Raw genomic sequence first — 21,964 nt, 5'->3', positions numbered from 1 at the left:
CCATGTGGCTCTGAGAAGAAGGTATATTCTTTTGTGTTTAGATGGAATGTTCTATAGATATCTGTTAAGCCCAGGTGGGTCATAACTTCTGTTAGATCCTTTGTTTCTTTGTTAAGTTTCTCTCTGGTGGTCCTGTCTAGTGGTGAAAGGGGGGTGTTGAAGTCTTCTACTACAAGTGTGTGGTTTTAAGTGTTGTTTGAGCTTTAGTAATGTTTCTTTTACAAATGTGTCTGTCTTCGTATTTTGGGCATAGATGTTCAGGATTGAGACTTCATCTTGATGGACTTTTCCTGTGATAAGTATGAAATGCCCTTCTTCATCTCTTTGGATTGATTTTAGTTTGAAGTCTAATTTGTTAGATATTAGGAGTGCTACACCAGCTTGTTTCTTGGGCCCATTTGATTGGAAAACCTTTTCTCAACCCTTTACTCTGAGGTAACGCTTGTCTTTGAAGTTGAGGTGTGTTTCTTGTATACAGCAGATGGATGGATTCAGTCTTCATATCCATTCTGTTATCCTGTATCTTTTTATGGGAAGGATAAGACCATTGACATTGAGGGATATTAATGTCCATTGATTGTTGGTTCTCGTTTGTTTTGGCTTTACTGTTGGTGTTGTCATTGTGTGTGGATTTTGTCCTCCTGTTTCTTTTCATGTTATGCAAAATTGGATTATCTATTGCCTATATTTTTGTGTGTGTAGTTATCTTCATTTGGTTGGAGTTTTCCTTCCAGAACTTTCTGTTGTGCTGGATTTGTGGATATGTATTGTTTAAATCTGGTTTTATCATGCAATATCTTGTTTTCTCCATTTATAGTGACTGAAAGTTTTGCTGGGTACAATAATCTTGGTTGGCATCCATGCTCCTTTAGTGTTTGTAGGATGTCTATCTGGCTTTCAGATATGTCCCATATTTCCTGGATATTTTGTGTTAGGGATTTGTTGGACTTGAGATTTTCTTTGGTTGATGAATGTATATCCTCTAGCGAGTCTTCGATAACTGTGATTCTCTCTTCTATCTCTTGAATTCTGTTGGTTATACTCACATCTTTAGTTCCTGATTGTTTATCCAGCCTTTCTATTTCCAGCACCCCTTCCTTCTGTGTTTTCTTTATTGTGTCTATTTCAGCTTTCATGCCTTGAACTGTTTGGAGTGCTTCCTTTACTTGTTTGGTTGATTTTTCCTGGCTTTCTTTAAATTCTTTAGAAGGTTTGTTTATTTCTTGAATTTTTTGGTTTGTCTTTTCCTCCATTTCATGTAATTTTTTGCTTGCTTTTTCTTCTATTTCTTTAAGGGATTTTCTTGTTTCCTTTTTAAAGGTCTCTATCATCTTCCCAAGATAATTTTTGAGGTCCATCTCTTCTTCATCCTCTGTGTTTGTCTTTCAGGTCTTGCTGGTGTGGATTCCTTAGATTCTGTTGATGTCATATTGGTCTTTCTGATGTTGAGTGTGTTCTTTTTCTGTCTTCTTCCCATCTCTTCTGAAAGTGGGTGCAGGTGAGGTCTCTCTATCTCCTCTTGTTGCCTGATGGTGTGTGTGGGCCAATACTTCAATGTCTAAAGCTCTGGATGGTCTTGTCTCTCCTGGTAGTCTCCTCACTCGGTAGGGGTTTGGCCTCAGTAGGGGTCAGGCCAGCAGAGTGGGAAGCATGAGGTGTTTCCAGACTCAGGGCGCTCCTCCCTGGCTTGGCAGGTCCACTCCAACCAAGCGCAGGCCCTGAGAGATCTGGGGTGAATGGGACTTTGGACAGGAGTTGGGTAAGAGCAGGGGGTACACTCACCTTGCTAGGGGGTCAGGCAGGCAGAGGGGAAAGGAAGAGTGAGGTGTTTCCAGACTCAGGGAGCTCCTCTAAATTTGCAAATTTAAATTATGTGAATAAATATTCCAAAATACAAAATGATTAACATATAATAATGTTGTTTCAAAATAAAACTATGATTAAGTTTGGAATTTAGGGATAATCAGCAAATTAAATCAAAGCAATCAGAATTCAATTAATATTCAGTCTAATTCATGATTTAGAAATTAAGAAAAGTAGATAATATCAATGCAATTATAACTTGTAACTTTCAAAAAGTTTAGTAAAACTTAAAAGCATCATGTTAGATTTTGTAGTGTACATTGGAACTTTGTAAAGGAATTTCTTAACAGATGTGGTTGATTGATTTTGATAATGATACTAAGGAATTTCAAAGGGAGAAAAGATAGTATTTTATGAATTTAATAGCACAGCTGCACTTCCATATGAAAATGAGGGAAAAAATATATATGCTGAATGTGATGGTTATTCTTGGTTATCAACCTGACTACATCTGGAATTAAGCAAAACAAAATCAGCTGTGTGTATCTGTGAGTAATTTTTTATTTTTATAAATTAAATCTTTTGAAGTGGGAAGAACCACTTTATATTTATATTTTTTAATTTTTTATTTAAATTAAAAACAATCTTATCTTGCATACCAATCCCAGTTCCCCCTCCCTCCTATCCTCCCATTTCCCCCACCATATCCCCATCCCTGTCCCCATCCACTCCTCAGAAATGGTAAGGCCTCCCATGATGGATCATCAAAGTCTATTATATCATTTGAGGCAATACCTAGGCCCTCCCTGGTGTATCTAGGCTGAGTATCTCTGCATAGGGAATGGGCTCCAAAATCCCATTCATGCACTAAGAAAAAATATTGGTCCCATTGCCAGTGGCCCCATAAACTTCCCAAGCCCTGCAACTGACACCCACATTTATGGGGCCTAGTTCAGTCTTATGAAGGTTCCCTTTCTGTCAGTCTGGAGTCCCTTGTAGGGGAAGCTACCTGCTTAGGGGTGTGCCTGACCACGCCTGCAAGGTCAGGGTGATGTAGAGTGAGAGTTTCAGGTGGCTGTGTTTCGCTTTTAGTTTTACTTTTTGGCTTGCTGTACAGACTGCTGCCACGTCAGCTGGCTAGGTTGCTCAGTAAGTAAGGCTTTTCCCTATTAAATACCCTTATATTTCTATCTGGCTCCCTATTAGTAATTTCCCACTTTAGTCCCTGAGCTCGCACTTGCTCAAGTAAGCCGATTTAAATACAGATTTTTTTGAAGTGTGAAGTTGCACTTTCAATCTGGTCCACACTTTCTGGTAACAACCTATATAAACAATGTGGAAGAAGAAAGTATTTTTCTTTTTGCCTTCTTGCTCTGGCTCTTGTTGGCAAGTCCTTCCCTTCATGGGCATTAGAGCCTATTTCTTAGGAACAAAGAAACAGAGCCTATTTCTTCCTGAACAACTACTGGATTTTTGAATCTGCTTTTGTAGACAGCCATTGTTGAGTAGCTGGAGCAGAGCCTGTAAGACAGTCTAATCATTTTGTGTATACATTAATTCCCTATCTATTCATTCTATAATTTCTGTTCCTCTAGAGAACCTTGACTAATACACTGAACTCAAGTAAAATTATGAAGTATGTTTGAATTGATTTAAAATGGATCATAGAAAGGAATCCAAGTATTAATAAGTAGGAAGGGAGAAGGGAAAAATATGAGGAATGCATGTTTGAGAAGATACAGGAGTAGAGGCATCTTATACATAACTTTCATTAAAGACTGCTTAAAGTTAAAGAAAAATGGATCTTAGACAATATATAGGCAGTAAATATTTGAGAAATGAGGTGGTGAGCTAAATCACGTGCTGAGACTACTTGAGTTTGGATCTCAGGAACATGTGTTTAAAGGATTGATGCAGCAGGGTTTTATCTTAATCCTAAAACTCCTAAGATGGTATTGGGAGTGAGACTGTAGAATCCCCCAAAAGCCTGTGGGGCAGCTATCCTGGAATGTGCAGTGCAGTAGTAGAAACAAGAAGAAAGAATCTAACACAAAAGAGTAGAAAGTAAATAAAAATATGTATAAAATAAAGAAACTGTATTAACCACTGTTCATCACACACAGAAACTTTTCAGTGGGGTCTAAGAACTACATGAATTTAAGGGCATTTTCTACTCATAGAATAAAACTCACAACTTGTCAACTGTAGAGAACAATTGCAAGTGAAGTGCTTATCAACAAATAAGACAAATATATCACTGTTATCATCAATATTCAGTGACCATCATGGAAGAGGAGGAGAAAACTCTAAGAACCAAAGGTAGGGAGAAACCGGAGTCAATGTCTTCTGGACATGACAGGGCCATCACATTCATGAACTCACGGGTATTATTACCTTCATGAAAATCAAGCTAGTCAACATTCTTACATGGAAGGGGGTGGAATTCATGAGTCCCCAACAGTATCTGAGGAGATATTGAAAGTTAATAGGTTCTACTGGAGAGAAATTCAGTTTTCTTTAAGAGTGTCATACCTGGTAGGTCGTTCATACTCAAGTGGATGGCCCCACAAGTTTGAGTAAATGAGGAGTACATTGAAATTGAAGAATTACTGAAAAATTACAAAATCGACATTAAGTTTAAAACTTGTGAGGGGCAAAATGAAGATCTTGCTTGATTTAGGGTATGAGGCAATGGTGACTGTGCTTAGAATACATCATAAGTAATTCTTGAATAATTAATAAATATATTAATATTTTTAAAACAATATTTTTTACATTTCTAGAAGGAAATCACTATTAAAAAGTGATGGACAGTTTGATAATATTAGACATACATAATCAGAAGTTAATTAACAACAGAATGTCATCTGAGAAATACATTCTCATTTTCCTGTCAAGGTGGGAAAATCCAAGTGTCCTTACTCAAGTTAGATGTCTAGATGTTACAGCTCACTATACACTTAAGCAATATTATGCCTCTTGGTACTCCTCTGAAACCCTCTGCAGTAAGATATATTGAACACTATATAGTCTATCATAGTTTATGATGAGTATTTTCATATCATAGCACAGAAGAAGTAAAGGACAACAGATATAAGGTTATGTAGCCATGTAGGGCATGTGTGAATAGAGCTTACAGCACTGTATGTCACTAAGTGATGTATGTATGACTGAATAGGGATGAGAATTTTACCACTACCATAGAATTCAAATACAAAATATTTTAGCAACCCTGAATTTTTTCTTTAAAAATCCTTCATTAATATAGGCTTTTGTATACTATTACACATTTTCTACTTGATCAAATTATTAAATTACCTAACTTTTTGGCTCAAATAATGCTTATTGTACAGACTCACTTCATAGCTGTGGAAATATTTTTCCTCTATGTTCTTATTATATAGCTTTCTCTCCTGATTGCCAATATCACCACCATCATTGCCATCTATAATAACTCTTTGTAGTTCTTCAGAAACATTGACACAGGGAGCTGTTATCTCTAATTCCTGTATTTCTCTGAAGGACTTGCCTGAGGCTCTTGAGGAAGTGTCACTCTTTTCAGAACTGTTTCTATGGGACTATATCTTGCTTATTATTTGCCTCCTTTATAGGAAGAAGGGACATCACAAATTTTTCTCTCCATTAAACATAACTTCTTGGTGCTGCCTTTATTAATAACTTAAACCAGTTTGTTGACATTTGCCAAAGTCTCTGGTAAATTCTTGACTGTGAATTTTTTGTAGTGTCCCCTCCTTCTCCTCATATTGATTCATTTTTGTGATGCCTTTTCTAAGACTATATTATTTCTGTTCTTGTCCTGCCATAGTTTTATGGGATAACTCTGGATATATACATTGTATTATGTGTTCCATATGTAGTTGGAATGGAGTTGCCATATCACTCAACATTTCAAACACTAAATTTTAAATATATATATATATATATATATATATATATATATATATATACATCTATAATACTATTCACATAAGTGTCAAAAGAAACACAATTTACAATACATACAATGAATGCTTCATTTATACTTCATTGGAGAATAAAACAACACAGTATATCAATATAGTAGAATAGTATTCAGTAATCATAATAAATGAACTACTGGTACCTATGAAACTTTGATGATTATCAAAAACATTATGCTGACATGAAGGGGGCAGAAAACTACAGATAGAAGATTCCTATTTTGACATTTCTCCTTCTGTCTTTTCCTCTAACCATGTAAGTATTAATGAAAAACTACAGAAAAAATAAATTAATGGTTTTAAATTATATGGAAACCTAAGTTGTGTGATGAAATCTCATGACATCTCTGTCCTTTATCTACTATATGCACATGGCTGTGTAAGTAACCATACTGAAAATTATGTGAGCTAATACTCCTAAATCCTAAAGTAGGCATGCAGGCACTTTAAATTCGCACAAGAGAATGTATGATGGATTTTACTTAAATAATAAATTGAAGCTCACAAATTACATATAAATTATGTAAATACATTATTTACATAAACAAATAAATAATATTTATATGACTTTTATTACAGAGTATTATTGTGATTATTCTGCTTTTTTATCATTTACTGTGGTTAGTATCTTATTGTGCATAAGATAAAATACACATTTCCTCATAGATACATAACTTTCAAGAATGGGAAAATGTACAAGGTTTAATATTATCCATGGTTTCAGAGATACATTGGGAGTCTTCACAAATTAGGACTGTTAACAAAAAAGGAAGTTTGAATTTTTGTATCATATTATTAATTCTATGGAATGTGAAATTAAATTATGTGAAAGTGTAAAGATAACTAATTTAATTTTAGCATTAAAAGCAGATTAGTATTTGCTAGGTGTCAGCAAATGAATTTTTAACTGAGGGCTTTTGAAAAGAATACTTACATTTTATGGAGATAATCTAGTTAGGCTATTATTATATTAGACAGTTTAATAAGAGTAATTGAATATTCCATTTTCATGTTCAATTAAAATTTATCTCTGTTAGTGTGTATTCTTAAAAGATCATTATCAGACATTGTACAACACAGGAAAAGATCTTACATCAGCTTTGTTTTGGAACAGCACTAACTTTTAAATTTTCAGAGAATAAAGAAAATTTTACATGTGTGGCCTCACAGACAAACAAAGACACAATGTGTTTCAAAGTCATCATCCTTAATCTGATCACATTCGAGTAGTCATGAGAATCTCAAGACAGGTCAATAAGAAAATACTCTCTATTGCTGAATGTCATGGCATATTTCATGGCCTTCAGAGTGCTCAACAAACATGGGTAGAATATAAATTGATTTTTAAAGCTCTATTGCATTAGCAAAAGTAATAGATGGCAATAGTATACTCTCTCGATGAATTAAACAGAAAGACACCATCACTACTTCCAGCTTCACTGTCAGAGTGGTGAATATATTATGTATCTTTTGAAAGTACCATTTTAATAAGCAATAGTGACTTACCACAACATACTATCATTGGGATTGCAGTTCACTTAAATTGTTTGAATAGTAAAGCCAATTAATGGTTTTCCTCCCATCCTCTTTGGCATGTCTATTGATATAATACCAGAAGGTGCCACACAAGATTCCAAAGGAGGGAAGCAACCAACAGCCCTACCCAGCTAGGACTTCTAAGAACCACACTAGCAACTTGCATTCAATGATGAATCTAAGTGCAGTAATAGTGTGCATACTTTGATTCTACTAAGAACTTTCTAATTGTACTTAAAACCTGTTCAACTGGACTAAAACCACACTTGGTAGTGGAAACCTAGACAAGTACTCAGTGCTAGTGAAGTAATGAATCTAGAAGGAGAGCCTACAGCTTCCACTTTACTAAACCAGAGTAATCACTAACAAACATTCTAAACAGTGTCCTTATAATCACAGATAAGTATAATCCTTCCCTTTCCCATAAGGTTTTAACAAACAAGTCCAAAGAGAATGTACAAGTCTTCTTTGTTCAATTTCTTCCTCTTTTCTTCTACTGTCTCTCTCTCTCTCTCTCTCTCTCTCTCTCTCTCTCTCTCTCTCTCTCTCTCTCTCTCTCTCTCTCTCTCTCTCTCTCTCTCGTTAAAGTAGAATGAAGGGAAAAGGTATGCAAGTTGTGTGTGGTGAATGTCTTCCTGACATTCCAGCAATTGGGAATCTTAAGTAGGAGGACTGCTGAAAGCTTGAAGCCAACTTAGACTACATACAAACCAATTCAAATGGGAAATCTCTACATGAAGATACATAAACACAACTTTAAGCAGGGTTACTATTTACCCAAAAAGTTATTATTTTTTCTATGTTTGTGATAAGATGATACACAGTTAGTTTATTTTTTCAATTAGGCAATCCAATCTGTGGCTTTTTTGACTAATACATTCCAGGAAAGATTCAAACATTCATAGATGATGGTGAAGTAATGTTAACCTTGTGAAAAAATTGGGCATCCAAGGAATGAATTATGAGTGAAAATGATGGTTTATAAAGCCATCTACATTTTTATATCAGTGGGATATTTTCAATGTGTTTTTATCACTGCCTTTAGAACTTTTGCAACCAATGAAGTTTGCAAACTGGGAACAATGATCAGTTAATCCAATTCAAAGTTTCTCATGCACCAAGAATGATAAACATTATTTTGTTAAGTCACTATACTTTTATGTTGACTGTGATTGCACATCTTCTCTACTGCGATTAATTAAAATTGAGAAAACAAATAAGTTACATCCATAGTCAAAAATCACAGAGCCAAAAATAAACATGAGAAACATGGTTGTTTTGGGTTATTTACCAAGTGATTTGTGGTGACCCATATGTTATAAAAGTTTGAAAATATTATGATCAATATTCTGCGATGTTCAAACATTTGGTGAAACTATAAACTCTTAGAAAACTGTTCATGTGGGTAATAAATTTGAATTATTCAATACAAAGATTGGGGAAATAGATGTTCACGAGGATTTATTGGTGTTCAGTGCTCCATGCAAAGCATTAAAAATTGAGATAAATTGAGGAAAAGACTGGCTAGTTTACTAGGAGTTATGAAGAATAATGTAAAGATATGCAACTTTAGGAAATTGTAGTAATATTAATAACTTCTTAACCAATCTGGAGAGTAGCATGTCATGTTGAGTAATTATTTTAATATCAGAGATACTACAAGATCTTTAGATGGCAAAATTCCTGTCAATGATTCTCTCCTTTAAATTCCTGTATCTGAAAAGAGATCCTACTGTTCCCACTCCCAGCTAATGATGTTCGGTTTAAGAGAGTTAGTCCCAAGGCAGACAAACAAAACAAACACAAAATAAAAATAACCAAAACCCCCACTTGAGTCAATCACATGGATATGTCTAAAAATGCTGGTAAATTTTATGACCTATCTGGAAACACTGGAGAAGAGCCTTAGGAGATGCAGGTTGCTGGCATAGTCCTTATCATTTGGGAAAATGAGGAAAGAGGACAACAAGTTGAATGATAGAACAGGCAGCATTAAGCAGACTGAACAAGCTATATTAGGAATATATTTATATTCATATACACATATGCATGTAATGACAATTGATGAAAAAAGAGATCATTTATTTGAAAGAGAGTTGGGGAATATATGGGAAGGTTTAGATGCAGGAAAAGTAAGGGGAAAATTGTGACTATATTTTATTCTCAAGAAGAAAAGAAATTCATTAAAAAAAAAACCCAGCCTATGCTACAGAATTAATTTTCAATGCCAGAATTGGCAGGATTTGGTGATAATGGCCAAAAATTAACAATAAAAGAAGTCTTGGGATCCAGCTCAAGCGGTTAATTCCTGTTTTGCATTCATGAAGCCCTAGATTGAATCACAGTGTGTGTGTGTCTGTGTGTGTGTGTGTGTGTCTGTGTGTCTGTGTGTGTGTGTGTCTGTGTGTGTGAGAGAGAGAGAGAGAGAAAGAGAGAGGGAGAGAGAGAGAGTCAGAGAGAGAGACAGACACAGAGACACAGAGAGGAAGAAATATAGCAACTGGAAAGTGTCCTTTTAAAAGGGAACAGGAAAAATTTAAAAGGGCCCTTTTAAAAGTCTTAGGGGAAAAATTAAATGCTAATCTCTTTATAGAAGGAAATTCAGACCATCCTCATGGCAAATTTTTCAAAATCAGGTAATAGTTTGTCTTAGATTCTTCCTAGGAGGATTAAAAATTGTTGCAAGCCATCTTTTTTTCAATCCCTTTTAATAGAGGAAATGTTTACAATTCAGTAGAATATGATACTTATCCTTTTATTTACTAACGAGTAATTTTTAGTACACCAAGAAACTACTGGGTTGGTTTTAGATTATTTAAATGTCTATGTATTTGCTTATTTGCATTAATTAAATTGAGGAGGCTATGAATCAGTGTGAGATCAATGTTACATTGTATCTGTTTTGAGACTGGAAAGAATTTGAAGCTTATTTAATTTGGGAAGCTATTAGTGTTGGTTTTGCAGAAGAGAGAATCCTAGGAAGACAAGGTGACAAGAAACACAGACCTGGTTTCTATTTAGAGTGCACATACTTCCACAAAAGTGATAAAAGTACACCCCGCTGCTTGTTGAGGCTTTTTGTACTATTATTTCTGATTTGTATAATGGTGAAATGAGACAACTTGACCACTTCTGTTTAGAAACTTCAAAACAAGTGTAAGTTTCCCTGTATTTCCTTTATTCCCAACACTGTACACACATGCTGGGGTGGAAGAATCAGGAGTTCTGCCCTTGTGTCTTCAACCATTTCATTTGAGTGAACTTCTGGGATAGTCACCTTTTCAATGGGCATGGGGAGTGGAGAATAAACCAGCAGCTTTATTGTTTGAGGTATTTGATTTATTTTGATTTGAGTTATTTTCCTGCATCATAAGGTAGTCTACCCTATTAAAGATTATTGCATCAATTATTCAAGACAAGAGCATTACTCTTGGTCTTCTAAAAATTTATCCCCTCATTTCAATTAATTTTTCATGTGCAGATTGCTTTTTATCATTAAAAAACTAGTGGGGATTTGAGGAAGACAATATGTGACAAACCAATTAATTATTGAAGACAACATATCACTGGCAGCTAAATATCAATGGGAAGCTAAGAATCAGTCTTAATTTTAATGCTGTGAAAGTTTCATAAATTAAGAAACATACACCTGGATTCACAATGTTAATTAAAACAAATTTTACAAGCTGGAGGTTTTCTCCTTTTAGAATGATGAACTCATATTATTGTTCTATTCTAAATGAACCAAATTATATATGAAGAAATGCATTTCTTTCTCTGTATTTGGGTATGAGTGTGGTGTGTGTGTTGCTTGTATGTAGTTGTGCATGTGACCAAGAGAAAACATTGAAAATTGGATGTACAATTTGCTTTCTGCCTCATTCTCTTGAGATAGGGTCTTGCAGTGACTTGGGAGCAGAGCTGTTAATCACCAGGCCCCAGAAATTCACCTGCCTCTGACCCCCTACATAGGTGTGGTTACAGGTTTGCACTTTAAACTACAAAATTTAAGATATTTAAGTGTGTTCTGGGATTTAAACTCAGATACTAATTCTTGACCAGCAGGCTCTGATTCATACCAAGTCATTTTTCCAGCCCCATTTCTATATTATATTAATTTATTATTTGTTCATATTTTCATTTATTTATTTATATTTGAATTAGAAACAAGACTGTTTTATATGTCAATCCCAGTTCTCTCCCCCCTCCTCCCCTACCCCCCCAACTAAAATCCTACCTATCACATATCCTTTCTGCTCCCCAGGGGGGGTGAGGCCTTCCATGGGAGGGGTCATCAGAGTCTATCATATTCTTTGGGATAGGGTCTAGGCCAACCACTGTGTGTCTTGGCTCAGGGAGTATTCCTCCATGTGGAATGGGCTCCCAAAGTCCAAACCTATGCTAGGGATAAGTACTGAACTACACTATTTCATACAGTATTTCTTGATCACATCTGTTTACCTCTCCCAATTCTTTACAAACTCTCTCCATACTCTACCCAACTGCTCTCTCAAAAAATAAAATCAACAACAACAAAAAGAAGTTTAGTGAATAATTCAAGAAATTGAATAGATAGTGCATTTTTGTCAAATATTTTCTTTGCATTCTTATCTTACAAGGAAAATGTATTTTTTTGATTGTCTTAAAATATTACCTAGAAATCAAACTGTGTGAAGGATTTAGGAGCAACATTGGGAGCTGGATCGATGGCTCTGCACTTAGAAGTACTAGCTTTTTTCAGAGGATATGAATTTGATCGCCAGACCTATAATATGTTGCCTCCTGTAACTCCTCATCCAAAGGTAGAAAGGTATCCAAAACTGCCTTACAAGGGTACTTGTACTCATGTGGCAAACACACACACACACACACACACACACACACACACACACACACACACAGGCCAAAATCTCACAACACACTGATAATAATAATAATAAAAATAATAATAATAATAATAGTAATAATAATAATAATAAGTAGTAGTAGTAGTCATTATATTAAAAATAACTATATTCAACATGACAGCAGCATGTTATCATGGTACTTATTTATTCTTATTTTTCAATTTTATAAATTCATATAATGCTGAGTATATTTATTATTGTAAAATGTTATATCCTCAGAATTTTGGCTTTGCATAATCATCTAAGCAGTTAATGTATTTCACAGATATAAAATGATCATTTGGCTATAGAAATTTTGAAGGTAAAAGATCTAAACAGCAAAATAGCAATTCTGCTTTCAATGGATTTTGTTTGTAATCTATAATCTTTCATTTTGTTAAGTGTTATTTGGAAGAATAATCTTCAAGGAACCAAGCAAAGAGATAATAGTTCATAAATATCATTAAATTAGGCTAACGTTTGAGTCTTTTGTCCAGCCTTAATATGAGGGGATATGTCTAGTTTTATTGTAACATTTTTGGTTGAAATCCCTGGGAGGCCTGCCATTTTCTGAAGTTAAATGGATGAGGAATGAATCTGGGGTTAAGGTTGTTGCTAGGTAGGGATCAACAAGAGAGTTGGTGGGGTAACTGTGGTTTGGATGTTAATATGTGAGGGAAGAATAAATAAAAAGTAAGAAAAGATTAGTATAGAAAATTCTGTTGGCCCCCTAGATAAAATTTTATTATTTATGATTCTTTTTGATAAATATCAGTTTCAATTTGTGAATGTTAAAAATAAAGAGAGTACAGTTGGAATCATGGTTGAGGACAGGTCAATTATTATACTAAATCACTAAAGTTAAATATTAAATTGCATAGTTGGGTTGAGATATGGTCTTACAATACATATGTCAGGACCGCAGAGGTGCTTCAGTGGATAAAGTGCATTCTTCTTGGTATTGAGTACCTGAGTTTGGTTGACTAGAATGCACTTTATGAGCTGTGAAGTCAGTGTTACACCTGAGATCAGAGTGCTCTGATGAGACAGGAGGAGGCTGAGGTCATCCTACTTCCACCCTAGCAGTTTGGTGAGCTCCAGGCTCAGTTTCAGTTAGAAACTCTATCTCAACAAATTAGGGGTGGGATGTGGTAGTCAACAGGGATGCTGAAGCTCTGGTTGCTTCTTCCTGGTATGTTCAGTTGTGAATTTGAGATTCCTATCCTTGCCCCATTACAGTATGCTTTTGTCTTGGTTTTGACAGAAAATTAAATTTCTATTCATATTTTGGTTACATAGCTACCCATGTGCTCACAGTCTGCCACTGTTACTACGTGCTGATGACTAATATCACCCTGAAGGAATCAAAATTATCTAGGAGGTAGACGAATGTAAAGATGGAAGAAGCCCAGCACCAGACCAATTGGAAATAATGCAGAGAGAATTAATTCCAAGATTCCAAATAATTCTTTTAAATGAGCCAAGAGTGTCAGAGATGAGCCACACTCATCATCATCATAAAGAATCTTCAGAAAGCATATTCCATCAATGACATGAAGGGTAGGTACTTCTTTAGTGCTACCTTAGGGTCTATTCACCCTTTTTTTATCTTCTTCATATTAACTCAGAGGTAATTGTGTTTTCTGTGCCTGACTATTATATTTCAACTTCCCCAAAGACACTTTTAGATATACATGTAATCAATTCATTGCCCCTAAGAAAATCTCTTCAAATATTTAATACTCCTTTCATGAAAAAGTTCAATACTTTACTCAATGTTAAAGTGTCTGAATTTTGGCTATCCTTAGCAGATAGACTGGCTGGAGTTTTATAATTCACTCATTCAGATCTCCATATGTTGGTATGCAAATTTGTAGCATTGCTAGAAGTTACATATTTAATTAATTTGTTCCTGCTGCCCCAAGGTAAGGCTTGGATTGAGTGGAATTATTCCTTGTGCATTGAATAGTGACTGTTAAGTTACTAGTGTCAATGAATCTCACCTCTGAACATGTACTGGCTACCTTTCTCACCACAATGACAAAATATTTGACAGAAAAAAGTTGTGTAGATTATTTTGGCTCATAATTTTAGAGCTCCTCAATTCACAAGCAAGAAGGCATTGTGGTCTGTCTACATTGTATGGAACAATGTGGCAGGAGCTCTGCATAGTATCGTTGAACCTGAATCAGAGACTCAGCAAGCCCTTAGTGAACTTCCATCAAATCTAGGTCAAATCTGAGAACCCCACAGCTCTCTCCAAATAGTCACACCCTCTGGGAAATTAGTGCTCAAAATATAAGTATGTGGAAGACTGTTCAGTTTCAAGGTACCACAACTAAAGCTGCTTTTCAACATACAAATCTGTACTATACTCAGCTAATATTTTTTTCCCTCAGAAATCAGATTATAAATTCTAGCATACCCATGCCACTTCCAAAAGCAACTGCATTGTTTCCAGCAAATAGTGTGGCTGGTAAAATAAGCCTTGTATTTCTAAAGGGTTGGATGTAAGAAATGCAGTTCTAAAAGTTGGTTCATAAACCAAAAGAAATATTTCTTCCTGAGTGAATATAGTAGATTGCTGTGATACTTGTATACGGCCATGTTCTTTGTCTCCTTTTATCTTATTTTTCTGGTTCATGTCAGTCCAATTCATCAAGTCATCCTGGGATTCAGAAATAAAATGGGGCAAAGACTCTAAAATTTCATTAAAGGAAAATATTGAGCATCGATTATTATTTGAAGTAAAACTCCATGTGTCAGCATTTATCCAAAAGCTTTTCCCATTTGCAAGAGAAATTGTGAACATGCTATTCATAATGTGGTTTTCTGTTGTCCCCCAATAACTGAAGCTTTATCATTTTTCTCATTCCTCCTTACAATATAGCTTACTTTGTTTTTGCTCCTCTAGTTTTTCTATATTTCCCACATTCTATTTTATGGTCACGGAAATCTGTGTTATCTACCAGCTTTCCTTTACACCCCCTTCCTTGAGTATAGTTGTATAAAAGGACCAACAGGAAGACACATCTAATTATATGGAACTTAAGGAGATGAATACTAAATTTAATACAATACATACCGGTTTCTTAACAGACAATTTGCTCACTCAGCTGCCAGTCTGAGCTCAGATTCTTTCATCTTTGCTTTGTTCAGTGTGATAGTGAACACATGTGAGCAAAGAAGCCTGTTTCATTTGCCTACTTGTACTAATCTATATAAAACACAATCTGCATATGCTCTTACAATGAAGTGGTTTAGAGGAGTTATAAGATGTTTTATATGCAATATTTACTATGGATACATGTACCTTTTAACTGTGTCATTTCTTTATGGTTTAACATAAGTATTATATGTCTTATCTAAATATAAAACAGGATGGAATATTACTACTCTTTCAGTCTTTCAGTGCTAATATTTCTGATGGCAATTTGGAGACACTGAATTTGACAAGCTTGGGCAGATTTGCCCACGGTCAAAGTAACTGTTGCCATGGTATTTCACTGTATGGTATCCTGATATGCTGTCTATTCTATTATTCTCATGGAAGCGAAGATACTTTTCAAAAAATGAAAAAATTGAAAGGACCTTGCCTTTGGAAAAAGATAAAAAATAAGTATAGAGAGTAGAAATTATTTTTAAAAAATACCATGCTGAGACGACCTCCTTGACAGTACCTTGTGCATATGCAATCACACATGAAGTCTCTCACACAGTCACAGAAAACACAATCACACAGATATACAGAGTCATAAGCACAATTATTTAGGAAATAATGCATTTAAATTATTACATCTTACTTCAAGTAATAATCTGTAATGATTTGGAAGTTGGATTCCTTTTTGGAAAACCAAATCTATTTCACACATATACACAATAAACAAATAAACATGATCTTATTATTATATATCTCATTATGTGTAATGCAGTACTGATTAAAAATGTTAAACAAAATTTATCATGAAATATTATAACATATAGCATATCACCCAGTTCAAGAAATGTCATAATTCAAATATTCCCATAGAATAAGTGCTCAGATAAAGAATCACAAAACCTCAGTACCTCTTCAATGAAAACTCTACAACAGATGAAACTGACCCATTGCAAAAATAAAAATGAATAGGTTTTGTTTACAAACATAAATGGGCTTATGAAATAAGTACTCTTTGCAATTGGTTTATTTGTTAAGTCACATTATGGAATCAATTGGTGCCCTATGTAGAGGAATCATTTATTGATTTTGTTTCCTGTTTAATGCTATTGTTTTCAAATCATTTCTTGTCTGTAATATAATTGTCATTTTTAATTAGGTACATTTGTTATAGTATTCGTTATATCAAAGTTGTTCAATGATATCCTGTCTATAACAGTGTTATCTTCTCTTAACTCATAGCCATAAAATTTAAAAGTAGCTCCAAGATCAAAAAGTCTACTTATAGCGAGATCAATTCCATTTAAGATCTACTCATAAATGCCATAATATTCTTCTGATAAATCCTTGGTAGAGTTCTCCATTATTTGTATCGTATGTCTTTCCTAAATATTGTGCTACTAAATTCTTAAAATTTTTATGATACACAATCACACACATTCTCTCTCGCAGGCTCTCTCTCTCTCTTTGTGTGTGGGTATATATCATCTATCTATCTATCTATCTATCTATCTATCTATCTATCTATCTATCTATCATCTGTCTCTCACACACACTTTGTTGAATATATTGTACATCTAGGATCAAAATAACTAGGTTATAAAAGATGGATATGTCCAACTTTAGGTTTGTAGAGTAGGCATACCAATTACACACTCTGAAAAGTTCTAACTGCTCTTTATCTTCAGTTATTTTTCCTAACATTTCTTGAAATAGGTGTTTAATGAAATCTTGTGGCAACTTTCACTTTCATATGCCAAATAACTAATAAACTGCTTGAGCACTTTTAAGATATTTTGGCTGCTGATGTATTTTCCTCATTTACTTTTTGTAAGGTCAAATTTAGTACCTTAACTCTCAGATTCATGGTTTTGAATTTTTAGAAGACACGTGTATTCTGAGTATGAATGTTTGGGATACACATGATTTCCCCAATTTCTTCATTATTTCACCTTTTCTTGAGATAGATATTTTTGTTGCCCAGACTGACTTCAAACTCAATGTGTAATAATGTCCTTGAACTTCTGATCCTAACTACCAAGAGCAAGGGTTACAGGCCTGTACCAGCACACCTGGTTTTATATGGTACTGGGCATCAAGCCAGGAACTTTTGTGGTAGGGAAGCACTCTACTTCATGAGATACATCCCCTCTTTAAGGAGTCTTTTGGCTTGACCTTTGAAAAAATCTACAAATATGGGTATATTTGGGCTCAGCACATTTTGGTTCCCTATGTCTGAGTTCTCAGGCCCTGGGGTCTGTGTGTCCTGGAGTTCTCAAACACTCCTGGACTAGCTCAGGGAGTGCAGTTCAGCTGCTTTGACTGAATAACTTGGCTGCTTGCCCAGCACAACATCACTGTTACCAGTTGGCTCAAGGTGAGAAGTACACAGCTGTTTAACTCTTTTTAATGAGCTTCCCTCTTTATGGTTTCCTGTTTCCTCACATCCTGGTTGCCTTGGCTTCCCAGTGCTGTTAAACATTGGATTTTGCTTTTTTAAAAAAATTAACCAAGCTTCTAGTTGTTCTTTGATAAATTTGCTACTCTACTTCTCTACAAGGTATTCCATTTTAGCCTGGATTACCAGAATTACCAGCAAGTACTTCTTTTTTTCTTTTTTTTGTGGGAGGGCAGTAAATATGATACAAAAATTACAGACTATTTAAAAACATAGCCACATTCCTCAATAATAGATCCTGTATTATTCTCAGAGAAACTAGTGGCAATCCTTCTACTTATAATTACAACATATATTGTGGCTAATATTTACTTTTGCATTTATACTATTGAGTCCCTCTGTCTATGGACATATGCATCCTATTGTCCACAGAGGTAAGAAGAGAGCATCAGATCCCCTAGTGCTAACATCACGGTGGTTGTGAGCCATCAGACATGGTTGCTGGGAACACAACTCTTGTTTCCCTTGGAGGGGTAGTAAGTGCTCTTAGGCACTGAGACAATTCTCCTGTCTCCTGGATTCATTTTTATTATATTTTGTTACTTTTTGCTGTGGTTAACTTTATTGTGATTATTAATATTGCTAGTTTAGAGGTATTGGCTTATATCCTATTTCCAGTCTTGAGATTTCTTGTCAGCTAATACAAATATGAAGTCCTAGAAATGTGACATATTTTACTGTGACGGTTGCAAAGAAAGTATTTCTCCTTTATTGTGGTCATACTGAGAGTCAGTAAGAAACTGTTTGCTCTGTTGACTGCATGATCAAGACTAATAGTTAAATCAAATTATGGAAATATTGAAAAGGAAAGGCAAGATACATAAAATGCCAATTTCTCATTAGTAGAGTTCTCACAAATATATGTAAAACAGATCTTTATATGGCTGCTGCATTTATAACTAAGAAAAGAAAGCATCTATTTCAGCTTTGACATTGAATATACTTCCACTTTTCTATGTGTTTCACTTTTGGCAGGATTCATTTTTTCAGAGAAACATCTGCCACCCATCCAATTGTGCAATCATAACTTTGAGACTACATCCAATAATGCAGGCAGACTTTAGAGATTTCTTATTATTTTTATACCATAAAACTCAAGGTATAATATGTCCTTATCAACGTATAGTTCTATCATCTGATGGGATAGTCCTGATAATATGTGAAATAAGCAAGCATATATTATAATTTATTAGTAAATATGCTGTTTGGTTTTAGAAAACAGGGGTTTGCTCTGTAGCAACACGTGGGCCCAGATATCACTGTGTGCATCAGAGTAGCCTCAAACTGATGGAAACCCTCCTGCTTCAGTTTCTTAAGTGTTCTTGTTATAGCTGTGAGTTACCACACTGAATACTGATTCTTATTTGGCAGACAGGTATGACTTAGAATTTTGACTAACATGATAAAAGAAAATATATGCAAAATTAGCATTTGAAACAAAATCATTTTAACAGGAAGGGCTAATGTGAATGGGAAAATCAGTAAAGTATTGGTATGTGGTAAAATAATCATGCTCACATTTTTTAAAGACAATGACTATTTTAAAGTATTATTATGAATTTTATTAATGCATCCAGTGTTTTACTATACTTATAGGCACACACAGTGTAAAACTCCAGCAAAAGCTTCTCATCTGTTCGTTTTATTTCATGGCTCTAGCAGAAAAGCTGGGTTTATCAATATGTCTTATTTCTTTCTTACTACACATTGTTAGCAAAATACCACTAACCAAACCCAAAGACATATAATAATATATTGTGCTGTAAATGCTAACAATTTGCAAAACAATTAATGTTCCATAATTTAAAACTTCTCTATTTATCTTAGCCTTAAATGTTTGCAAAGGGTAGCACTCTGTCTTCTGAAGTCCCCTCTCGTGCTCAGTTACTTAGAACTAGTGGTGGAACTATTGTTTCATTTAGATTCCCTTCCTAATGAAAGTTTAAGGAGAGCTGAGACCATGTCAAGGAATGATAACACAGAGCTGATACTGGTGGAATATCTCTACCAACTGCACACTGCTCATCAGTCACTGCAGTGCATGAACCAAGACAACATAGAGTAAAGGAAATAAAGGCATTAGTCTCTACTCAAACTAATTAGGGGTTTGAGTATTTCCTTAAATATTTCTGGTCCACAACTATCACATAAAATTCTTTCAAACCAAGTGTGTCCTGTTAAACTCCTAAATGCAAGATGAAGTCTTAAGTAAAAGGAGTTTATCTGGTCATGCTTGTTTTAGTTGTTATTCAATCCTCACAAATCTCTAAAGAGGACTGATGGGAGAAATACTTCTGCGTATGTTTATAAATAAAGTACTTGCTTGGCCAATGAGACAGCAGGTTAGGCTGGACTAGGAGTCAAAGAGAATTCTGGGAAATGTAGTAGAGAAATGGTGTTCCAGACAGGAAGTGACATAGCAAGGAGACTCATATTTAAGAAGAGGAAAAAGGAAGTGTCGCTCTCTTTCCCCTCGGCTCCTGCTCCAGCGGCACGATGTGATCCACCAGCTAGGAGGGACGCCAATAAGGCGTCCAATAAGATAAGTCTTATAAAATATATAGATGTATGATAATTGATACTGAGCTAACAGATGAGAATCCTAGTCATTGGCCAAGCAGCATTGTAACTAATACAAGTCTCTCTATGTATTCATTTGGGCCTAACTTGGGCAGGTGGCTGGCGTAAAGCTTACACGTGGCAGTGGGGCTCAGCGGCTTTTGGCAGAAAGATTTATTGTAACATTTATCATAACAGAATGGTGTCAGAAGTGGGATAACTCCATGCCCAAAGGTTCCCAGAGAAAGAGGTAAACCTGCCGCCACAGCCTGCCCTGTCGGGCCGCTGAGCTGCATGGGAGCAGCTTCCATATGCTTGCGCCGTCCCGGCGCTTGCTTCTGGGGTTTAGACTCAGCACTTCTGAGATGATAAAGACAGATCCAGATAAAGAAAAACCTCTAAAGGTTTACACTACATTTAAAAATATATGTAGGCTTGTGAGAGAAAAAGTAACAGGAGGAAATAGAATAGCCGGGTTATGGTGGCCAATGCCGGTAGAATTTGCTGAAGGAAGCAGAGGCAGGCAGATTTCCACAGAGAAACCGTCTCAGAAAAAAAAAAAAGAAACAAAAGGAAGTAAAAGTAGAATAGTAAAAAAGCCACCTAGAGATGAAAAATACACAGAGAATCTGGATACTAAATGCCATACTGTTGTCTTTAAATTGTTTGATTGCCGAGGAAAGAATTACTGCTGCTAAAATACATTTGATTATAAATGCTGCTAAATTAATCCAACTTATACATTTTAAAAATGCTCTAACTTCAGGATTTGAGTTTAAGGACAGTCTACTTAGAAATAAAGGTTTTACTTGTATTTACACAGAAAATCAGAAGCTATGGATTCCTTCCAGACTAATATGGTTTGATCAAGCAAGACCCCCTGAAGCTAAGATGATACAGCCTTACAGACTATAAAAACAAGGACTTGGTCAGGTTTCTATGTTTTATTATGATCCTAATGGTATATGAACATCGCCCCCAATCAGCAGGAAGCAGTTTAGAAAGAACGACGCCCATATTCCCAATTATTGTTTATAAATGTTTGTTTTCATTTAAATGAGGTTGGTTATAAATGATAATGAGCAGAGTCAATCTCTTTTTAAAGAAAGAAAAAGGGAATAGGATATAGGAATGAGTACTTTAAATTGGTAAAGATTTTCATTTATTGATACAACTTTAAGGTCAGTTTTGTGATATGTATATGTCTACTCTTGTTTAGGTATTGTGTTTATACAGATCTTTTACCTATAATAGTCAGAACTTATAATTAGGTTAGTTAGGTTTTCTAGATATAGAGATGTATTTGAGATGGTTAGGTGTTCTTCAAACCTTTCAAAGACCTACAGAAATATGGCATTTAAATGGTTTAGGGTTTTTCTTGACAGTGAGACACAACTGCTCCTGGCACACCAATTACATCAGAAAGGAGAATGGGCATCGAAGAAACTCGTTATGGAGTTTGCTTTCAACATGGCAAGACTAGCCATTTGGGCAACAAACTGTTCTTGCCTGGACTGTTTGTTGCTGTATAAATTGGACATACAGGACCCACAAGAAAATGACTGCTAAACTTACAAAACTAAAG

The sequence above is a fragment of the Cricetulus griseus genome, chromosome 2, assembly GCF_003668045.3.
Source record: "Cricetulus griseus strain 17A/GY chromosome 2, alternate assembly CriGri-PICRH-1.0, whole genome shotgun sequence".
Lineage (NCBI taxonomy): Eukaryota > Metazoa > Chordata > Mammalia > Rodentia > Cricetidae > Cricetulus > Cricetulus griseus.
This window is presented reverse-complemented; position numbering follows the sequence as displayed.